The sequence below is a fragment of the Nicotiana tabacum genome, chromosome 23 (genome assembly GCF_000715075.1).
Source record: "Nicotiana tabacum cultivar K326 chromosome 23, ASM71507v2, whole genome shotgun sequence".
NCBI lineage: Eukaryota > Viridiplantae > Streptophyta > Magnoliopsida > Solanales > Solanaceae > Nicotiana > Nicotiana tabacum.
Genome location: NC_134102.1, coordinates 79,219,076 through 79,233,623, shown reverse-complemented (window position 1 = coordinate 79,233,623; position 14,548 = coordinate 79,219,076).

The following is a 14,548-nucleotide window of genomic DNA, read 5'->3' as shown; positions in this document are numbered from 1 at the left end:
AATCACATCTAAGAGTCCGAATTATGTCAAATCAATTCTGAATTGCACCAAATTTTGCAGACAAGTTTCAAATAGTGATACGAACGTATTCAAAGTTTTAACATCAAAATCCAAATCCGTTAGCTAAGAAGTCAACTTACGGTTAAACTTAGTAATTTCCAACTTTCAAAAATGCTAGTTTATGGGTAAAACAAGTCAAATCAATTTAGGGACCTCCAATTTCAATTCCGGACATATGACCAAGTCTAAAATCACGATACGGACATACTGAAATTGTCAAAACACCAATAAGAGGTCATTTTCAAAAACTGTTGACCGTGGTCAACTCAAATTGTTTTTAAAGCCAAAACGTATGTTTTGTTTTAAAATTTTCACTTAAAAGATTTTTAAATACCGACACGGACCACGCATGCAAACCAAGAAACATCAAACAAAGATAATAGAGGTCTCGGAACACAGAATTAGGGGCAAATACTCAAAATGACCTATCGGGTCATCACACTATGGCGACACCATCTAGTGCAGTGACCTCAGCCTTACTAGGGAAAGCATATCAATGGGCCGGGCCTCCCCCTCTAGGATGCCCTCTACCTTCCTGTCCTCCACCTCTAGCCGGCTGTGCTGGTGGAGTAGCAACTTGTGTGGAGCCCATAGCCTGAGTATTCTGATGAAGCCCACCCCTCCGGATTCTGGGACAATTTCTGATGATGTGCCTAGTATTGCCACACTCATAACAACCCTTTTGTGGGTGTGGCTGCTGGTGCTGAGCCTGTGCCAAATAACTGGAATAAATGATGTGAGAACTCTGTGCAGGAGGTGCACTAAAAGATGACTTCCCCATATGAGTACCATGAGGTACCCGACTAGCTGGAGTACCACGGGTAGTTTGAAGTGTGGACTGGAATGGCTGGCTGACGGAGCATCGTGATTGGTCAGAGATGAAGAGTAGAACCCACAAAATCCTCCAGTTCCTCAAGGCCTCTTGGCCTCCCTATCCTCTCTCTCCTGAACCCGAACACTCTCTAACCTCTTGGCAATCTCTAAAACCTGCTGAAATGGAGTATCAACCTCCAACTCCCGATCCATGTTAAATTTAAGACCATAATTGAGCCCCTCGATAAACCTGCAAACTTGCTTCCTAACGGTAGAAACCAAAATAGGTGCATGATGGGATAACCCACTGAACCTGATGGCATACTCCAACATCGCTATAGTGCCCGATGCAGCTGCTCAAACTCTGTACGCCATGCATCCCGGAGGGTTTGCGGAACAAACATCCTAAAGAATATCTATGAAAATTGAGCCCAAGTGAGTGAGTCTGCTGGCCTACCCTCTTCATAAGCCTGCCACCACCTATACACTGCTCATGACAATTGAAAAATAGTAAAAGCAACTCCGCTCACCTCTACAATACATATAGTGTGGAGAATACGGTGACACTTATCCAGAAAATCCTGCGCATCCTCAGTAACTACGTCACTGAAAGTAGGAGGATCATACTTCTTGAACCTCTCAAGCCTCTTCTACCCCTCTTCTGATGCCTCTATCTTAACCTCATGCTGAACTGCGATAACAGGATGTATTGGCACAATATCCGATGTATGACCGACATGAACCTGCTGCTCTGGAGTACGTGCGGTAGGAGTTTGAGCTCCTCCCCTAGTCTGTGAAGTTGCTGGTACAACTTGGATCAATCCCACCTGAGCCAATGTACCAAACATGCTCATGAACTATGCTAACGTCTTCTGAAGTCCAGGGGTAGAAACAGGTGCCTGTCTCCCAAACGGAACTATTGGTACCTCCTCTGCGGCTGCTCTGGCAAGTGCTCTAGTAGTATCACGTGCCCCTCCTCAGCCTCTACCCCGACCTCTCACGGCTCTAGCAGGGGGCGTGGGTGTCTGCTCAACTGACCCGGTAGTGAGGTTCCTCACCATCTGTGAGAGAATATAAATACAAAGGATGAAACTCCGAAATCAATAAATCCGCACGATAGGGATGAAAGAAGTGGAATTTTCCTAATAGTTCTATAGCTTCTTGAAGATAAGTACAGACGTCTTCAAAAAATAAAGTACAGACGTCTCCGTACCGATCCACAAGACTCTACTAAAGTTGCTCGTGACTCATAGAACATATGAACCTAGAGCTCTGATACCAACTTGTCACGACCCAAAATCTTGCCTTAGGCATCGTGATGGCACCTAGTCTCTAAGACTAGCTAAGCCGGTTACTCACAATAGTTAAACCAGTTAAGCATGATATTTTTAAAGCAGAGTTTAATATAAATACCGAAGTAAAAGTGATACAAGTCTATGCGTAAATAATCGCAACAATCCTCCCAAGACTAAATAGTACAGAATCACAAACTCTAGTTGAATATATAGAAATATCTCAAAAAAATACAGTATTGTTCGGATAGGAAATTAACAGTACAATTCAAAGGAAAAAGGACTACAAAGGACTGCGGGGATCAAGCAGCTTTACCTTGGATCCTCACGATCAAAGAAGCAAACTCTGCATGAGTCCGTAATCTCCAATACCTAGATCTACACAAAAATATGCGAAAGTATAGTATGAGTACACCACGGTCGGTACCCAGTAAGTATCAAGATTAACCTCGGTGGAGTAGTGACGAGGTATAAGTTAAGATACCTACTAGATATAATAACCTATGCAGTATATAAGTATAAATCTAATAATGGAAGCAAGAATCAGTAAATGGCAACAAGGAATAAACATGTATTAAAAACAGTAAAGTAATCAGAACACTGTTAAAGTACTAGTGAAACCAAATAAGGTAAACAAATGACTACCAAACAATCAGGACGTTCTAAAACAAGGTTTACAACAAAATCACCTCGAGGTACCACTCCTCAAAACCACAAGCCACGAGTCCCAAATCATAAATCATATACACATGGCACCTCGTGCCCAATTTATCAATCACAATCGCACAGACAACTCACGTGCTCCACGAACAACTCACGTGCCAATAACTCAATTCGCCCGGCATGGACACATACTCACTATCACAATCCACTGGCGTAGTCACAGGCTCAATATCATAATCCGCCCGGCATGATCACATGCTCAATATCACAATCCACCCGGCGTGGTCACATGCTCAATATCACAATGAAAGCAGATATACAAGAATACATGTGCATGATCAATGATTGTCAAGTTTCATACTCCTAAACTAATATAATTGGCATGCTATGGTGTATGCATGTGCGAGTGTACTATTACAATCCAAGTCAACAAGTAATATCAAGACATCGAGTAGCTCAGTGATAATAATGCAACAAGTCACGTAAGGTGCATGACACACTCAAGGAAAATAACGCCATCACATGAATATCTTAAATATTATGCCCCCATGCCGTCAGAAATCATCCCTGTCATAGCCACGTTTATCTCTCCGTATTGACAATATCATAATAGCTACTCGTATCGCTCTCCCCCAGATAATAACACAATAGCCTCATGTATCACTCCGCCCAGACAATAACACAATAGCCACCCGTATCACTCCTCCCAGACAATAACACAATAGCCACCTGTATCACTCCGCCCAAACAATATATCAATAGCAACCTGCATAGCAATAATTATCCACACAACAAATCTACATGTCCCAACAATACGACATATCAACCAGTGCCACAAGTGCCCATAGGCCACAACCTTTCCAAAATAACAATACCAATATCACCACAATAGATAGCCAAAGGCTCAACCACAATGTGTACAAGAATCTCAAAAGCAATTAAATGAAAAGGAAAAATAACTCAACAATGAAAGATACTCTATTGAACAACAACTTCAACTAAAATAGGTTAATGTCTCTTAATAACTTCAACTTCAAATTTTAGTGTATAACATAAGCTAACTATGAAAGATATGACATGAAATCGCAACTACGTCTAAATGCAGGAGAATAACTCGACAACGAAGAGATATCGTGTAATAGCAACTTTAAATAAGAATCATTCAATAATAAAAGAGGTAACACGTGCTAACAAATTCAAATAATGCATGTACAAGTAAAATTTACACGGAGGATGTAACATGATATGCCAACTTCAATTAATGCATGAAAGAAGCCTAGGAGTCTAACCCGTCAAATACTATATTTAAGCATGATTACGCTCTTGTCACCTTGCGTATACGTCTTTCATATAATTCAAATAATACAATCAACCCAATTCCTAAGGGGTAGTTCCCCCACACAAATTTAGGCAAGATTCTTACCTCAAAGAAGCTAAATCAATACTCTAAAATGACCTTCCCGTATGAAACAATCTCTGGACGGCTCGAATCTAGCCAAAATAACTTTATATCATAAATAAAGTCATAGGAAATAATTTTGGATAATAAAGTTTCGATCTTCAATGAAAACCAAAAAGTCAACCCCGAGCCCGCACCTCGAAACTTGACAAAACTAACAAAATTCCAACATCCATTCCGATACGAGTCAAACCATACCAAAATCATCCAATTTCGACCTCAAATCAGCCTTCAAATTATCATTTTATGTTTTAGAAAGTATTTACAAAAATTCTCAATTTCTCCAATTCAAATCACTAATTTAATGATTAAAACAAAGATGGAATCATGACATATAACCAAATCCAAGTCAAGAATATATAACCCAATCAAAAGCGTGAAAATTCCCTCCCAAATCACCCAAATCCGAGCTCTCTAACTCAAAAAGATATAAATAACAAAAGCCCGAGTACTTATAAGTCTGCCTAGGTATTTATTCAGCATGATCGCGGAATTACCTTCGCGATCGCGAAGACAAAACTCTACAACTGCCAAAACATGCTACCTGAACGCGGAAGGACAAGCGGGAACATGATGCCTAGCCAAACTGCACGTACGCGAACGCGGCCAAGCTCCTGCGAACACGAAGGCTAAAAGGCATGATGGCCAGTCGGTCTCCCCTACTACGCAAATGCGTAACCAACCCCGCAACTGCGAAGAGCTGGCGTCCAAAGTTCCACGAACGAGGCCACTTATTCGCGAACAAGAAAAACAAATTTTGCGTGCCTCCAAATTACCTTACACGAATGCGAAGAACGGGCCGCGATCAAAATGAACAACATCAGACACGAGCAAAACAGTAGTCCAAGACAAGAAAAAATGGTCTGAAATCCATCCGAAACACCCTCGGCCCTCGGGACCCTATCCAAATACACCAATCAATCCAAAAATATAATGCAAACCTACTCGAGGCCTCAAATAACATCAGACAGCATCAAAACTATGAATCACACCTCAATTCAACCCTAATGAACTAATGAACTTTCAACTTCTACAACTCGCGTCGAATTATATCATATCAACTCAGAATGACCTCAAATTTTGCATGTAAGTCCCAAATGACACAACGGAGCTATACCAACTTCCGTAATCACAACTTATAGCTTCTTTTTAGGCCATCTATTATTATATTTCATCCATGTATCCATGTGGGGTAGATTCATAATGGGTAACTGTTAAATCGTGCTACAATGGGTTGGGTTAACTAATTTCTTTGTGTATACCATATTGTCTATTAGATCTGAACAAGTAATTGCAAAACCTAGGTAAAAAGAAAGACCTGCTCATTTGTTTTTTGAAATTTGCGGCCGCACTTTAATTTGTGTTGTCCACAGTTTGAGTGGCTGGGTGAAGGAATGTTTTTTTTGTAGCCGCACTGAGGTCCACACTGTCTATCAGAGAAGCCTTTACATGAAGTCTTATGTGTTTTTGCCTGTCACTTATCTTTTCATTTTTGAGCAGCCTAGGTAAGGTCTAGAGCCATCCAAATAGAGGTCCAAAACCTCCTAGACCATAGGTATGGGACGGGTTGTGCACAGATTAGAATTGAATTAAAACGCTTTAGGTAAACAACTTTAACTTAGTAATCGGGTAACAGGAGATGATAATCTATGCCCGCTGGATAATATGAGTAATTCTCTACCCTAAGAGAGTTGCGAAGTATTATATATGTTGCATGGGGTGATCTTTTAGGCTAAAAACTTAGGACCCCCTCCTCACCCCACTCCCCCCCCTTTTTCTTTATGTGTGGTTATTAGATCTAAATAATTGTATCCCTATATTTGTACTAAGACTTGTACTAATTATGTTCTTTGACTTTTGAATTCCCTTTGTTTATTTGATCACCTAGTTTAAATGTAATCCACATAATCTTAAGTTCGGCCGGGACCCACAGTTGTGGACCTCGAAGAGTGCCTAACACCTTCTCTTTGAGGTAATTTGATCCCTTACCCGATCTTTGGTGGCGTTGACTAGTCAAACAGAGTTATTTGCAAATAGGTGCCCTAATGCACCTTAAAAAATTATTAGGTGGTGACTCTCCTCTTTTAATACCAATTTAAAAGAGTTTTCACAACGTCGAGGCCCACTTTTACGAGAAAAAGGAGCGCGATAATGAGTAGCTCCGTATGATGTATTTTGATTTGTGTGAATCGTCGATTTTGGTTTTCAGGTTATTCAAGACTGATTTGGAAGAATGAATCTCAACTAGGGAGCTTTAAATTTGAAAGAGTTGACCAAGTTTGAATTTTTAGCGTTTGACCTCTGATTGGAATTTTGATGGTTCCGGTAGGTCTATTGGGTGATTTTGGACTTAGGAGCGCGTTCTGATTGTGATTTGGAGGTCCGCGGTTGAATTTGGCTCGAAATGGAGAAAGTTGAAATTTTGGAAAGTTTGACCGGGAGTGAACTTTTAGATATCGGGGTCGGATTCCGATTCTGAAAGTTGGAGCAGGTCCGTAATGTCGAATGTGACGTGTGTGCAAAATTTGAGGTCAATCGAACGTGATTTGATAGGTTTTGGCATCGGTTGTGGAAGTTTGAAGTTTCAAAGTTCATTGATTTTGAGTTGAGGTATGATTCATTGTTTTGATGTTGTTATGTGTAATTTGAGGCCTCGAGTATGTTCGTGTTATATTATTAGACTTGTTGATATATTCGGACGGGGTCCCGAGTGGCTCGGGTGAGTTTTGGGCGAGGTACGAATCATTTTCGTTGCATAGTGCATTGCTGAAGGCTGCTTGTTCTTGTGTGATCGCACATGTGACTGGTATTGCGCATGTGCGATGGTCGCAGAAGTGAGAAGAGGCTGGGTGAGGAAGACCACAGAAGCAGATTTTTGTAGCGCACTTGCGTGCGCAGATGCGAGATTGGAAGCGTAGGTGCAAAACTCTTCGTAGAAGCGGAATTTGATATCCGCAGGTGCAGGGGTTGCTGGGCAAGGCTATTTTCGCAGAAGCGAAGTTTTTCCGCAGAAGCGGTGGTCGCAGATGCGAAAATCTATCCGCAAATGCGGAATCGCTGGGCAGAATGTTATAAGTTCGAGGGTTGGTCATTTTTATCACATATTGAGCTATGGACTTCGGAATGGAGTGAATATTGGAGCAATTTTTATCACAAGTATTAGGGTAAGTGTTCTCTACTCGGTTTTGGTTATATTTCATGAATCTATCTTCATTTTTGGTGATTGGATTGTGAATTTTAAAGAGAAAATTGGGGGTTTTGGCCTAAAGTTTCGTAATGTGAATTTTTGCGTTTTGAACGTCGAATTGGAGTCAGATTTGAGTGAAACTAGTATGGTTGGACTCGTAATTGAATGAGTTGGTGGATTTTGTAACTTTTGTCGGGTTCCGAGGTACGGGCCCGGATTGGGCTTTTGGCTGATTTTGGGCTTTTGATTCAAGATTTGATCTTTTTTATCGGGATTGGTTCCTTTAGCATTGTTTGATGTACTTGAGTTGTTTTTAGTTAGTTTCGAGCTGTTCGGAGGTCGAAACACGCGAGATGACATCTTTGGAGCATCGCTTGGCTTGCTCGGCATTGGTATTAGCTTGTTCGAGGTAAGTAACTCTTCTAAACTTAGTGTTGAGGGTATGAAACCCCGTAATACGTGTTATGTGATTGGTATTGAGGTGACGCACATGCTAGGTGACGGGCGTGTAGGCATGCACCATGTGAATTGGGACTCCGTTGTTTCCATGGCACTGAATAATGGCCCTATTTTGTTGATATCCGTGTTTTCACCATGTGATAAAGTAATTGAGCTTTCAATCATGCTAGATATCATGTTTAGGCTTTATGTCGATACTGTTGGGACCCATAGTGGTCGTTTCTTGCTGTCATCTTACTGATTTCATTGATATTTCGTACCCAGTCATATTCATGCATTCATATCATATCTCAGTCTCAGTTGTTATTTATTGATACATCATATCATTGGTTTCGGGCTAGTTTTATGACATTGTGAACCCGTGAGTAAGACTGGAGAGATTGATGACTGAGTGAGACCGAGAGCCTGATTATGAGTGACAGTTATGGGATCGGTCTGCACGCCATAGCATGCTATATTGATTTATGCCTCAATCTGGCTTATGACAATGCTTGGGTTGTAGGAGTCCCTCCGGAGTCTGCACACCCCCAGTGAGCGCGGTTGATTATATTGAAGGATGGATCTTCCATGGACATGATTCTTGTCCGAAGCATTTATATACCTGGAGATGGATCTTCTCCATGGGGCCAGATTGGCCTTCCTCGGTACTGAGTGACTGATGGTCAGTGATGTATATATTCTGGGATGGATCTTCCCTGGGCCATATACAGTATCGAGTGGTTGAGCATTATGAGTAGAAAGTGTGAGATAGTGAGATTGAGTACTCTGAGAGTGTGAGTACATGATTCATCTTTGAGATACATGGCATTGGCATGCACACATGACATACAGGCATAGAGATGCATTTTTCCTCATGTTGTACGGTATCACGTCATTCATGACTTTTTACACACATTGATATGTGGGCATAGAGAGGTATTTCACACTTGCTATCTGGAAAGAAAATAAAACATCTTATTTATTGTGGAAAGAATATTTGGAAAAATTACAATTTTCAAACTTACTCGTATTTTTGGCTTTTTCGGTAAAAAGATTTGGGTTTTCACTGAGATACTTGAAAAGAAATGCCTATTTTTCTGGAACTGTGAACGAATTGAGCCTTTTATTCCTGAGATACTCTTTTGTTACTTGTACTATATTTTTATGAACTGTTGTGGAATATTGGTGTTGGACCCGACCTTGTGTTAACTCGTCACTACTTTCAATCTAAGGTTAGGTTTGTTACTTATTGAGTACATGAGGTCGATTGTTCTCATACTACACTTCTGCACCTTGCGTGCAGATATTGGTTGCTGATGTTTCTGTGTTCGATGGGAGCTGGATTGAAGATGTACTTGCGTCCCGGTTGTAGCTTTAGGTCTATAAAACTCTATTTATGTACTTTTCAAACAGACGATGTATTTATTTCATTTCAGCTTTGTAAATTCTATTCTTAGAAGCTCATGATTTGTATTACCAATCCTTGGAAACTATATAAGATTCAGATAATTTCTTTTGAATAATTGTCTTATTAATATTCTTGAAAATTGGATAGTTGTTAATTGGCTTACCTAGCGGGTTGGGTTAGGTGCTATCACGACTAGTTGGATTTTGGGTCGTGACATTTATGTTCAATACAAACTTCATAGTTCTCAATGACTTGCAGTAAACTCATCTCTGTCTTATTGCACTTCTGTAATTTTGTGAGTTTTGGAAGTTGAGTTTACTACCTGATAATTATGACTGAAATGAAACCTGAACTAAGATGACTTATATCCCCCTGCCTTTTAACCTTGAGCCTTTACTTGAAGTGTCTCTGCTTGTGTTTGTCCGACTATTTTACTGAGTTACTACTATAGTCGTTTACTTTGTTATAGCTATCATTATTGTTGAACCAATCATGCTCATCTAAACATCATGCGTTTCCCTTCACTGATGATTCTGTTGAGACTTCACCTTGTTTCCCTGCACCTTATTTGCCTTATGGTTGATTTCATTCTTTGGTAACCTTAACTGATATACTCCTATAAATACAATATGTCCATGTCACTTAAATTGAAAGAATTTAAGTGCTTCTCTACATATGTATCTACTAACTCTGAGGATGATATCTGGGCTATCACTATGACCATTTCATGATCATACTCAACTGTTATAGGAAACTATCTTAATTGCATCAAACTGTCTCCTTCTCTTCAACCCTTTTGTTGTATATATTATGTTTAGGTTAAGCTATCTTCCCCTTAGTGTAAGTCATGATTTTATTTGGATAAAGTCAACTGATAATTGCTGCATAACTAAGTTCGTTTGTCCCATAATCATGTTGAGATATTCATATACATGTGCAATTCAAAACTTATGCAGTACATCCCTGTCATTAATCTTTTGAGCCCCATATTGATTTTGTAAACTTTGCATGCATCTATATTTAACTTATCTTCCATGAAGAAAGGAATTAGACACTATGTTATAATCAAGTGACCCTTTTAGGAGTTGAAGCATGATAATTTCATACCTATATGCTGAACTAGATTTGTGTTAGAGTTTGAACTTGTTTTGATGCAATATTTTCATCTCCTTTCTTTACCAATATGTTGATTTGGTTCTGTAATGTGCAAAGTTCCTCTACCTATATGAGATCACTACTTCATTTATTTTGCCTATGAACAATTGACTGAATGTTGTTAGCCTCCTTGCTTAACTCGGTAACACCATGTTCTACCTTGAGTTATGTGCAACCCTCCGCCTTATTGTTAACCTGAAGTTGAACTTCACTCTTAACCTTATGAAGCCCATGTGTTGATATTATCTGAACATATTGACTTGCTAATACTATTAGAAGCATGGCCCTTTTGAGACCTTAAGGGTGCCATTTTTGAACGTGTGAATTGTAGTCATGATTTAATCCCATTACCTTGATAACCTCTCTGTAACAATGGCTGACAATGACTGTTGGTTTGAATCTGCCTTGATATATTTAAGGTGCCAAGTAATGTTATTAATACTTGTTTGTATATTTTATGCCTTAATAATTTATTCCTGCAATGGTGTGATTGTGAAACTTCTCTTTTTTATCTATGTGTATTCTGAACCCAACCCCCATTTAGGTTTCCTTGATATGTGGTCCCTATTTAGTATTAGAAGTATCTATATTCTCTTATGTTGTTTTCATTAAGAGGGAAGTATACATTCTGTGGTAGGTAATTCCTTAATATTTAGTTTGCATTGGAAGGGCCTCATTGGCACTTAAACCCGTAAGGAAAATATGTCGTCAGTGATTAAGGGTATTTGGGAGAGGAATTCGGATTTAGGTTGGGCTGCCCTCCCTGGCACAAGCATTGCCCTGAGACTTTGAGTCCCTTGAGAACTTTGAAGTGTCGGGGGATTCAAAGGGAGCATCTACCTTAAGTGAGGCTCCTTCCTTAGCTCCTAATTCATTGACGCATCCAACTCTTTAAGGGTTTAGTGTTTAATGACAACGAAAGGTTTCCAATACAAATTATTCGCTAAGTAAAGCCACCATATTAATATATAATTTCCTCTACCATATTAATTTTATTCTTACTTCAATTATATATTTGTGTATTTGTCATATGCATCAAAGTATGATCTTTAGTTAGAACACGCTGAATATACTGGATATATGTCTAATGACCTCCTTATTTTTTACATGAACATCTGTTTCGGCCTCTGAGGTCTTGATGAACTCAGGCCCAATTCTAGCCTTATTACATATCGTCCAGGAGTCCAAAGTCAGCTGTATTCGCATCTCTTCACTGCTGGGCCTACCTTCTTGAGGCCCAATCACAAAGTCCAGTCATCTTTCCCTCAGCTCTTTTATCGTTATGTACTATCTCGTTAGTATAGTTTACTGTTTCTGTTAGTTTAAATTAATGTTAGCTATGTCTTTGCTGTTGTTTATATCTCATGTATATAATACTCATATATTATATCTCATGCTTTACTTTTATGCTTTAATATCATATAAACTTAGGCAAGCCTTAAATAATATAGGATTTAAAAGGAAAATTAGTTAGATGTAGATTCTTAACTCACTAATTATAATCTGATCGCAAATTATTATATTTTTCACTCACCCTTCTTTCCTTTAAAGATTTTAAAATCCAGAACTTAGCAAAACAACAGCTCTATTTCGAAAAGGGAAATCATATCTCAACTTCATTTTCAAAAGGAAAATCAGAACTTCAAGAACTATCGCCCTTAAGGAATTTTCGGCAAATAACCTCTTCTTTGAAAATCCTCCGAATCTAAGGTAATTATAGGTTCACTTTCTTACAAAACATCCCTTTAGATTTATGTAAATAACCATCCCCCAAATTAAAGTATTTTCATAACTCAATCTCTTTTATAAACTTATAAAATCTAGACCGTTTATATGCCAATTTCAAGACTCTTTTAATATCTAGTATGAACTTCTTCATAAACTCATATCCCTTTAGGACCCCACATTCTTTCTATCAATACCGCACTTAGGTATACAGTTAGTAGCATTCCTTATCACTAGTCAAAGTATTTTATAAATAATTGATCCCAAACATAGTCTAAATCATATGGAGCTATCTTAGGTAGATTTTAAGGGGTTCCTAGCACCTTGCCCTTAGAAGAACAAGAACCCTTACCCATAATCTCACCGGTTAGCAGGCTAATATTAAGAACTTGACTTAGTAATCAAATAGGTACCCTAGAATACCTTTAAATATTAGGTGGCGACTCTCGTTCATCAACAACAGAGAAACCACAAGTTGAATCATGTCTTGACTAGTGCAAAATAGGGTGCAACAACATGGCGACCTTACTGGGGATACATACTTAGGTTCTGCCCTTAGAAAATTTAGACTAATTTGGCTTCTAGATTCATTTGTACATTGCCTTGATTATGATCGAAATTGTAATTACATGCTTACATGCCTTATCTACTCTTTACAGTTATCCGCTCACTTTGCTATATTGCTGCAACACCCTTGTTTGTTACTGCTTTATATATACTGTTATCACATCTCTTCCAATCGAGTCTTGGCCGTAGGTCATACTGCATAAACCCTTGGTGAGTTGGTCCCATGCACCAACACTCAATTAGGAAAGCCACCCTGATATCAATGGGTTATGTACCCAACGACATAATTTTCGTGGAAAGACAAACGAACATGACAAGACACTTACGGATCCAAAGCAAATACTTACCCAAATATTTTTCTTCTACCCACCTCAGAAAAATAGAAATCCACTAGAACATCCCGAAAATTAGAATAGTAATGGGAGCACCACATAAGCTGAAACAGTGGTGGAAGAATATTTGTCGGGAACATGAAGATGAAGTTCGGACGCACCTAGGGGCATTAACTGCATTGATAAACATCCGAGCAGACAAAGCACTCACTCGCCTGTTGATAGAATTTTGGGATCAAGCTAAAGTGGTATTCAATTTTGCCGATTGTGAGCTGGTACCGACATTGGAGGAAGTCATAAGTTTTACAGAGCTGCCATTCAACGGAAGAAAGCCAGTGTTGCCAGTTACTATGCATGGTTATCAGTTCTTGGATGCTCTAGGTCTTACCAATAGCAAAAGCCTCAGAAGTATCGAGGTCGGATGGGTGAGCCTCGACCAGATGTTCGATAGGTTTGGGCACCGTGAAAGCTACGAGTGGTATTCAGGGGAGTTCCAATGTGACCAGGCAATGTGGGAGAGTCTCAGGCCTATCACTTTTGCAATAGCACTATTAGGATTATTGGTCTTCCCACAGCGAAAGGTCCGTATCAACATCAACCTGTTACCAGTGGTCCTAGCAATCTTCCACGAAAATCTTCAAGCTACATTGGTGCCATTGGTGTTGGCTGAGATGTTGAGATCTTTATCCGCATGTGTACGAGGATACGATTTTTTGCTTTAGATTTCGGCTATCGAACACTTCTTCCAGCAGGAGTCCACTGTCGACTACTTCGTGGGTGTCAGTAATATGATCGACAGCCATAATGAAAGAATGAGACACTGGATCTTCCCACATGGGCAAGAAGAATGGAGGGAAACATTGACCAATCTGACAGGAGAATGGATCAACTGGAAAACTCTCTTGGTTAGGTGGAAGGGCAATCTTGAGAACTCCCCAAAATTACTTCATCGAGTTGATCGGATTAAAAATCATTCAACCATACTCACCTCTGTGGGTCCTCAGACAATTTGTCAACATCCAAGATGTTCCTATGTGGACATGGACGATGTTGTACGAGGATGACTATAATGGCCAGATTCCAATTCCCAGTATAAGGAAATTGCCAGAAGAGTGGAATGACCTGATAAAATTGCCAATGGGTCAAAATTCATGGTGCACCCCCGAGTACTACGTCTGGATTAACGAAGAAGAAGAACTAGCCCGCCCTAGCACAAAGGGTATAGCTTGGTTAGAGGATGCGTTGGTTGCTTTGCAGATTTACCATGAAATCTTACCACATTATCTTGTGACCACATCAATGCATCGTCAGGTGCTCCCGGGATCCATTGACCATATATTGCCACCGGCTGAAGAGGATGATCGGGTAGTAGAATGCATCCAGATAGAGTCAAGCACATAACCAGAAGAAGATCCAGAAGAGGAGTATGAATTCAATGATGATGAGGAA